The following is a 9,079-nucleotide window of genomic DNA, read 5'->3' on the forward strand; positions in this document are numbered from 1 at the left end:
ATCCTTTTTTCCCTGGCAGAACCTTTGCATAAGATTTTGCCTACCTAGCTTTTACTTTAATTTTATTTTTATTTATGTATTTGGCCTGTTGAAAGAAGCGCAGCAGCAGAGTAAACACCCTAAGGATATAACATATAAGGGGACAATTACTCTAGAAAAAAATTTACTCTATTCTGGGGGATGCCTTTGAGAACTGGGATCCTGTGGATCCCAAACAATGCGTTTCCTGGCTCAGCCTTCCCTACAGCCAGTCACAGTTTGTTTCAGAGGCTCTATGGTAAATGCAATGCAGATATTTGGCGTTTTTCCTACTCTGTCTAAACTGGGCTTACTGCCAGCAGGTTGTACCAGTAAATCATTAACTGGGGCACTCAAAAGCAAGTTTTATTTCACTGAACTATTTGTAGCCAAAATGTGGTCAGTTGTTTCAAAATGTTTGTTGCATTTTTTTAATAAAAAGCCACAGGGGCTGTTGTTTTCATCTGGTTTCCTTATGACACAGCTTGTAAGCCTTTGCTTAATTAATTCCTGCTAAAACTGGAGCTTGTCTTCTAGACAACATCTGGACTTGATTACTGTATGGTGCATGTTTTGATCTCTTCCCTTAAAGACCAGATATTGATCAAATTCAATGACCTGTAAATAAAACCCCCTGGTTCGATTCCTGATCAGCAAATTTCAGACCTAGGGTAGAGAAAATAATTGACTCTTGCCCACATGTAAAATTACTGAACTGGTGAGATACTTCTGAAATGGCCTTGAAAGAAAACAAATCTATGTAAGCAGCCTCCATTCATAAGATCTTGATGGTTCGAGCCTTAAAATGTTGGTCAGCAGCATTTCAACTGGTCAATCCCCAACTATATTTGGATTGGAATTTTTTTAGTTGCATTGCCTTGATAGATAATAGGATTTTCTTGGACTGTTATATAATGTGAGGTACAGTAAAACATTAAATAACATTACTGTCAAATCCTCTGTTATTTCATTCAAACTTCCTGTGAACCCTTAGCACAATAAATCCTGAATAAATGCATTTCAATTTAGACACTGCATTTGCTGTGGTAGTAACACTAATAATAAATATCTTATCGGTACCAGATAATTTACAGCAGATATCCAATTGAACCACAATTTTCCTTTTGTGAGTGTGGAAAGTAAGACACAGAACAGATGGCTATTTGAAGCCTGGGGCCCACCTGGCAGGCATGCCACTGGGAACAGGAACAGGCTGAAAGGTGGAAGGGATTGCCACAGGACACAAGATGACCACTGCTGAGCCTGGGGCCAGACCCCAGCACCTCACCATCTTCTGTGCCCCTTGCAGAGCTCTGCACCCCTGTTCTGCTCCAGGCAGCCAGCTCAGGAGCACCGGAGCACCTTAGGTTGGGTCAGAGATGTGGCTCCTCCTCCACCTGCCCCAGCTCTGCTGTCTGCTCTGGGATGAGAATGAGGAGATTTTGGCCAAATCCCCACCTTTTTTACATTGTCCCATTTAAAGTGGTTTGCACCTCAGATAGGAGCAGGATCCAAGAGATACTGTGCTCCTGTCTTTACAGGGACTGCTAATGGTGAAGAGCTTTCTGTTGCACTTCCTTCTCAATGAATGGATCTGCAGGACAACTTCTTCAGCACTGAATTTCTCTCTTTATCTACAGAGTCAGAGGCCCAAAGTCAGACAAAGGCCTTTTGGAGCTGACCACTATACACTGGGCATGTTTCTTGTACCAGTTTTTTCTTTCATACAGTCAGTCCCCAGGGAATTGCATCATTTGGGATACATCTAAACTGTCTTAATGGTCTACTTGAGAAACAAAGTCCTTTGAGGGGTGGTCCCAGATACTGGGCAGAGCCTGTCAGACAGCGTGGGCTCCGGCAGATGGGGCTGAGAATGCTTCGAGTCTGATGGTCGGTGCTTGAGCTCTCTCCAGACATGGCAGGTAGGCTCTGGGCTGGCCACAAGGCAGCCATCCTCAAGAAAAGGGAGAAATTCCCACACACAGCAGGTAGCTACAGCTACCCCTGTGGCCTCCTACCAAAGGCTGTGTAAGCTCATGGGAATGTGCTTGTCTTAACCCTTTGCATCAGAGCATGAAGTTCTCGAAATGTTAGGGTTTTGTCTCAAGAGAACCAGAAATGAATCATGTCCCTCTTTGGTGCTACTGGAAGAAATACAATTCCTCACACATAATTTGTTTTAATCTGACTCATTAAAAAAAAGATATAGGATAGAGGGTCAGGCATCACTTTTTGTTATCATCTGTTTTACTGACAATATCCTTCCTGTCTACATCCCGTGTGAATTCCCTAGGCAGGAAGATATTTCTGTCTCAAGCCACATACTTTGAACCAATATTCTTCATTTTTACCACATCAGCACTGTAGACAGTAAGTATATTATGTTTTAATCAGTTTAGGATCATGTCGAGGCTTTTCTTCCTGCTGTGCTCAGCTCCGTGACCAGCAGCGGAGCTCCATGCTGCATCTGCTCTTGCTGTGCGCATGCATTGTTTCAGCACCAGTGGAACTTCCACTGCTGTCCAGGTATTCTAGTCACATTATAAACCTTAACAAAATTGTATACAGAATATTGTTTACTATCACGTGGTGTTTAGCAGGTAGCTGGAACATCCTCAGATCCTCAAAACATCCTCAAAATCCTGATGATTAGGCACACACCAGCACACAGGGCACGCTGGTGCTTGGCTTCCACCCGTCCTGTCTCAACTGAAGCGCTGAAGGAGGGGGAAGCTGCATGTTTTGAACAGAGAAGAAACAAAATGTGGGCAGAGGTGAAGACCAGGAGCCTAAAGGGGCCAAAGGTAGAAAGAAGCTACAAGAGAGATCTGCAAGGCCGTGGAGCGCCAGAAAGGCGCCCATGAGTTGGGGGGCGCCGGCGCTCTGCCCCCGCGGGCAGCACACACGCGGTGTGCCCGTCCGGAGGGGCTGCCACAGCCCCCACAGGCACGGTCTGCCTCACAAGGGACCCTGCAGATCCCCCTGCACAGCGCGGGTTGCTCAGAGTCCTGCCCAACCTGGCCTTGAGCACGTCCATGGCCGGAGCCGGGGCCGGGCTGGTACCCGGACCGGTACCCGGACCGGGGCCGGTACCCGGACCGGGGCCGTGGCCGGCACCAAGCCCGTCCGGGCCCCGCCGCTCCCAGGGGCCCCGCCCTCGGCCGCGCCTGCGCGCGGGCGGGTCCGTGGCTCCCGGCGTGCGCGGGGCGCAGGCGCAGGCGCGGCGCTGCTGGTCGGGCTGGGCGAGCGGGGAGCGGCGGCCGCCCGGGTGAGGGGGAGCGGCTGCGGCGCGCCGGGCCGGGCCGGGCCGGGGGAGACGGGCCGGGCTCGGGTGGGCACAGCCCTCCGCCCGCCGCGGCGGGAGGAGGAAGACGGGGCTGGGTTGACGCCCGCCCGGCCGGACCCCGGCGGCTCACGGGGGGCCCGAAGCCCCGCTGGTGCTGGGGAACGGGGAGGTCCGGCCGGGGCGGCGGTCGGCCCGCCAGCGGGGTCCTGCCTGAGCAGCCTCCCGGGCGGTGGGCGCGGGGCTGAGGGGCCGGGGGGGAGCTGCGGAGCGCGCCCAGCTGCGGGGCTGGGTTGGGTGTTCAGCCAGCGCCCCGCTCTGCTGAGCAGCCCGAAAACGGAGACTTGGGAAACTTCGCCTGTAGAGCTGGTGCCCGTAATTCTTTCAGTCTGCTGCATGTGTGTTCCACGGCTCACACAGCGCTCGGGTCCCCGCGGTCAGTGACGGAGGGATGCCTTTCCGGGGCGCGGTGCGCTCCGCGCACCGGCGCCGGGCCCGGCAGCTCCCGGAGCCTCCCGTTGGCCCCTGCACAGGGCTTGTCCCGAGAGCTGCGCACGGAGCTTTCGGGGGCCTGTTCTGAGAGCCTGGCGCTCTGCGGGTAGGCGCAAGTTGTGTTGAAATAAGTGATGTTCTGGGAAGGTTGCCGTGTACTTTAAGTTTGCTGCAATGTATTGGATCAATCCTCGTAACTAAAGTCTGGCTACGGTATCAGGTGTAGAGAGCTTGAAAGGCAGCCAGTGGTGTAAGGGAGGACCTGAAACTGACTTGTACTCAGAAGTAATAGAATGGAAATGAATTAAATTTCTTCAGCTGTTCTGTTCCAGGCCTGTAAGTTTTGCCACTTTTCTGCAATGGGTAAAAGATAACTGAATGTTTCAATAAACATTCAGGTAGCTTGCATCTGAAGTTTCTTTTTGACTAAGACACCAGCAGGCAATTCCTCCGGGAGCAGATACTGTATATTAATGGGCAGCAGGTTTCTATTGAAGAACATCCAGGTATTTTCTGAAAAAATTATGCCTAAACATCCCTCATCCTGGCCAGTCAGTAGCTTCCTGCATGTTGGGATAGAGAATGGACAGCTGGAGTGGTGATTCCTGACTGAGGAACTTCTTGGGGCACCTGGGATTTTTATCTTATCCCAGCCTTGTATTTATTTGGGATTGTAACACCTGCCCTGCAGCAAGTTTGGTGAGCATGCCTGGAAGTGCCATGGGTGTGCTGAACTGCTGCCACTTCCATGCCCTGTGCAGCTTGCCAAGTACTGGCTCTGGGGCTCCTGGCCCTGCCACCCCTGCCGTTGCCTGGGCTGACTGTGTCTGTTTAGCCCTGCAATGTGGGTGACCAGTATTCAGGAACAGGCACACAGGAATAAGTTTTTATGGGACAATGACAACTTGGCAGCTTAGCCATCACTTGGAGCACCCTGTCTGCAAGAGAGCTGTGTCCCAGTTCTGTGTCATTGTACACAGGATATATAAAAGAGCAAAGTGGGCTTTGGTTGCAGGTGCCCTGTGATACAGAGGAGGAGCTTGCAGGAACTGGAAACACAGATGTGTTCAGATTTCCTTCATTATGGAAGCATCATCATGGTCTGTGTAGTTATTCTGCAGTCGCTGCCTGTCCCCCTCCACTCCCTGGGTCACTGTGTGGACAAATGTGAAATTAGGGAAGCTCAGTTTGCCATGTACAAAGCTTAGTGAATTGTCTCTTTGAACAGAATGGAGCCTTGAGCTTGCTTTTCTAGGAAAATACTCCAGAATAGCTGTGTCTTCCTGCCTGGAAAACAGTTTACCCTGACAAGAAGTGTAGGCAAAGGCGAGCTGCCACCTGCTGGCTCCATGAGGGTCTGGGCTGGGGGGTGTCTGCTCCTTCCTGGGACAGGACAGCCTGGATCCTGTGCCCCACCCCAGGCTGGGGGTTTGGAAGCCTCAGGGAGGTTTCTAAAAGCTTTCAGCTAAGAAAGACAGTATTGGGCTGTTCAGATTTATAAGGCATTACAAAAATATCCTAAGGAACCTGCTGGGATTATGGTAATATTTATATTTACTCATTTTTCTGCTTGCTTTAGTAAGTAAAGATAGCTTTTTCAAGTGCAGTACATTCTTCATAAACAGTTCTGTATAATCTTGCACACTGGAAAATAGAGTTGTTGCCATTGTAGGGGTTCCCTGGGGAAATGCTCAGATTAGGCTTCTCCAAGCAGCTGGGAGGAGTGGTGCAGGAATGCTGACAGCCCTGCAGACCCCCCTGCTCGGCTGGGTTCACCCAGAGGCTGGGGGGAAGGAGGCTCATGAGGAGCAAATGAGATTAAAGCAAGCTCTGAATGTGCTGGCCAAACCCAGCTCAGTTTGTTTTTCATGATGTTGCTTCTATTTTAAAATCCAAGTCACGGAAGCCATTTACAGTGGACTTTAACAACACTGTCGTTTCCTGTGGGCAAGTTATATCTAAAGAGTTTCTCCTGTTTGCATCCCAAGGAGTTATGTTCTTGAATATAACAGAAATTTCGGGGGGGACAAGGGGAGGAGTTTTTGAAAGATAATTGGAGGCTTGCTATTTTTAGAATCTTCTGGGTTTTAAAAATATACTTTCAGAGAGGAGGGGAGAAAAATATTTTGACTTGTGCATAAGAAGTGTGTGAAAGTTGTTTGACAGTCTTTCAAGTGATTATTCAGGTAATGGCATAAAGTAAAGTTGCTGCTGTTTTCTTATTTCTTTAGTTCTTCATTGATTTCCCAGGTGTGGGAATAATGGCAAGATTTTTTTTCTCTGTGATGTCCAGCAGAATTTCTTCCTTTCTGATTTTTCAGCTTCTCCTCTGCTTAACAAACAGGGAATTGACATTTGATGGACTGGAAGTGATGGCTTTCCTTCCATTTCTCTAAATGTGACTAAGAAGTTGCTGGAGTGAAGAACTTCACATTACAGTTATATATCTGAGAAAGAATATTAACTCTTTGGACTTTTATGCAATGTTTTCATGGTAAAGCTAAGAAGGATATTTGAAAGTAAACTAGCTCTGCTCATGAAAAAGGGCAAAGTATTTGCAAAGCCAAAATTGATGGTTACAGTTTTTCCCATGATTTTGCATTAAGAACACATATATATATATATAACGTGCCACAAATATTCACAGGCCAAGTAACTGCCCCTTCTAAAAGCTTGTAGTTTGTTATGCATGTGTCTCTATGCTGAGCTGCTACAGCGAGTGTTGGAAAGCAAATAGAGCACTAAGTGTGTTTAATGGGAGGTGAAATGCTTGTTTGATTAGATTAGGGCTTTAGCTGGCCTTTATGCCCTTTTTTGGCAATGAGAATTCCTTACACTATGTTTTAAAACCTGATTTTTAGTATGTTGTATGCAAGTGTTGTATATGCTGTGTTTTCTTTTGTAGGGAATGTTTCTGAGAGTGGTTGCCAAGCAATCTCAGTGTGCTAACCAGTGCTACCATCATACAATTTAAAGATGTTTCACATTAAGGATGCTTTCATATTAAAAAAAAAATCCCTGATAGATATTAGAAAACATGTCCAAAACTCTTTAAATTTGTATTTGCCAGGCCACATGTGATTCCCTTCGTGCTGAAGTGAAGCCTCAGTTACAGAAACTGTGTTTTTTTGTTCTGCTGCTTTATTTTTCACTTTTGTGTGTGTGTGTGTGTGAACACTGTACCTGAGGATTTGACTTCTTTGGTCATATACAAACAAGTGAGACTAAGGGCTGTGACCTGAAAATTAATTAATGTATCACAAAGGATGAGTAGTTTTCCAATATGAAACATCCCATTGCAGTAAATAAAAGGTAATTAATTCTGGATGACAGCATTTTATGGCAATTAATGGAGAGGAAATACAGATGATTTAGATGAAAATAATATATGGTTATGCAGTGCAGCTCTCTTTCAGAGTAAGGGCAGCATTATTCTGCAGCTTACTAACCATTCTGCTCCTTATAATTACCTGTTAAAACTACACCTTTTAATATTTGAATGCAAATGGACATGCAGAAATGTGGTAAATAGCAGTGTCTTGATGTAGGGCTCGGATGGTGCAGCCTGGTCACAAAGAGCGTTGTGTAATGAGCTGCAGGAAATGTTTTTCTCCTGTGATCCTGTGTAATGGCTTGAACTGTAAGGAAGGGCAGGACATTAAGGCTCCAGGAATGAGAAGTTCACATGCAGATTGTGTGGCATCAGCTAATTGTCCATCAGCTGCTTGCACCTGGAGAAACAAATACTACCAGACTGTGAAAACTGTTGGAGGTGGCTCTCTAGGCCACAGAGTCACTCCTTTAATTACTTTTGGAACTTAGGAAAACATAGGTGTGCTGCCCTCTGCATTTTCTGCAGCCAATAACTTGGCCCTGCCACCCCTGTCCCTAGTTCTGTAGTCTCTTGCTATTGACCTGGGCTCTTCCAGCATGATTGGATTTAGTTCAGAGGAAGCCAGAGTTCTTTTGATGTAATTTACCACAAAAATGAGAATTCCTCCTTATGTTTGAGAGAGCTTTGCAAAGGTCAGCTTCAGTCCCACCAGTGTCAACTGTAATTCACAGTAAAGCTCTTCTGTTTATATCGGCAATACTTTTTTAAAAGCAGACATCCTGAAAAGAGCTGAATATATTCCTCATTCAAGTGTAGATGTTGATAGGACCTGGAAATTCACTGTTCTTGCAAAGGCAATTGTTAAAACCAGATTAATTTTACAGGTACACTTGACTGAGTGGTGTGGATGAACCTCTGTGTGCTCGTGTCTGTTTAGTGTCTCTGAATTAAAATGTCACCATATGTAACTGTGGCAGCCAGGGAGACCTTTCTGGATGTAAACAACTGAGGTGGAGGAATCCTGTGTGAAGTATTCCATAGTATAGCATGTATGTATATACAGCCTGCCTTTTCCTGCTACTTAAGAGGCAGTGACTAAATTGATCTGGTTTTGTAGGACAGTGTAAGTGTGGATTTGAAGTGATGCAGTTGTATTTATGGTGTGAGCATCTGTCCTTGGATAGGGGCTACTGGAGAAAAAAAAGATTTTTACTGTGTGCCTGGTCTGTGTTGAGTATTTCTATAGAGCCAAAAAAAGGGTTTAAGGACACTAATGAACAGGAATGTATACATTTAGCTTTTGCTTCCCAAACACCTTATGGACTCTCTTGCTTATTTACAGAGTCATCACACTTACCTTTTCTTTGTGTGGTCAGCTTGAAGCAAGAATTTGGTTGAACAAAAGGGGAGTCCTAGAACTTGTTTCAAAAAAATGAGAGGAAACAACTTGTCTGCATGAACACTGTTGTGATTAACTGTTTTTTCCAAGACAAATGCTCAAAAATTGTGGATATTAGAAAAGATGTTCCCTGCCTGCTCCTTGTCTGTGAGAAGTGCTATATAAACTGTACATTTTGAAGGACCCTGGTTTCCTCTAAATATAACATTTAGTGACCAGTTTATACTTTATTTTTAATTTTTAATTTTTTTTTTAATTTCAATTTTTTATGCTCTTAGGATTGACTGGATTGCTGCCACTTAGAAGCTGTATTTCCTATGCTTTTCATCAAGCTATTGTAATTTTACTTGGACAGAACAGAATGTTGTTTCAATGGTAGTGCTATAATTAACTTGGAGGCAAACTTCCTTTGTTTCCTCTGTAGGTAATATGCAAGGGTATGAGTCAGTAATAACCAATCACCTTGCTTATAGGAAGTTATCCTTAAGTGCCCTTGAACTGCTGTAGCAACAATAAATGTGGAGCATCTTAACTCTTCTTTTGGCTTCATGAT

The sequence above is a fragment of the Anomalospiza imberbis genome, chromosome 13 (genome assembly GCF_031753505.1).
Source record: "Anomalospiza imberbis isolate Cuckoo-Finch-1a 21T00152 chromosome 13, ASM3175350v1, whole genome shotgun sequence".
Classification (NCBI taxonomy): Eukaryota; Metazoa; Chordata; class Aves; order Passeriformes; family Viduidae; genus Anomalospiza; species Anomalospiza imberbis.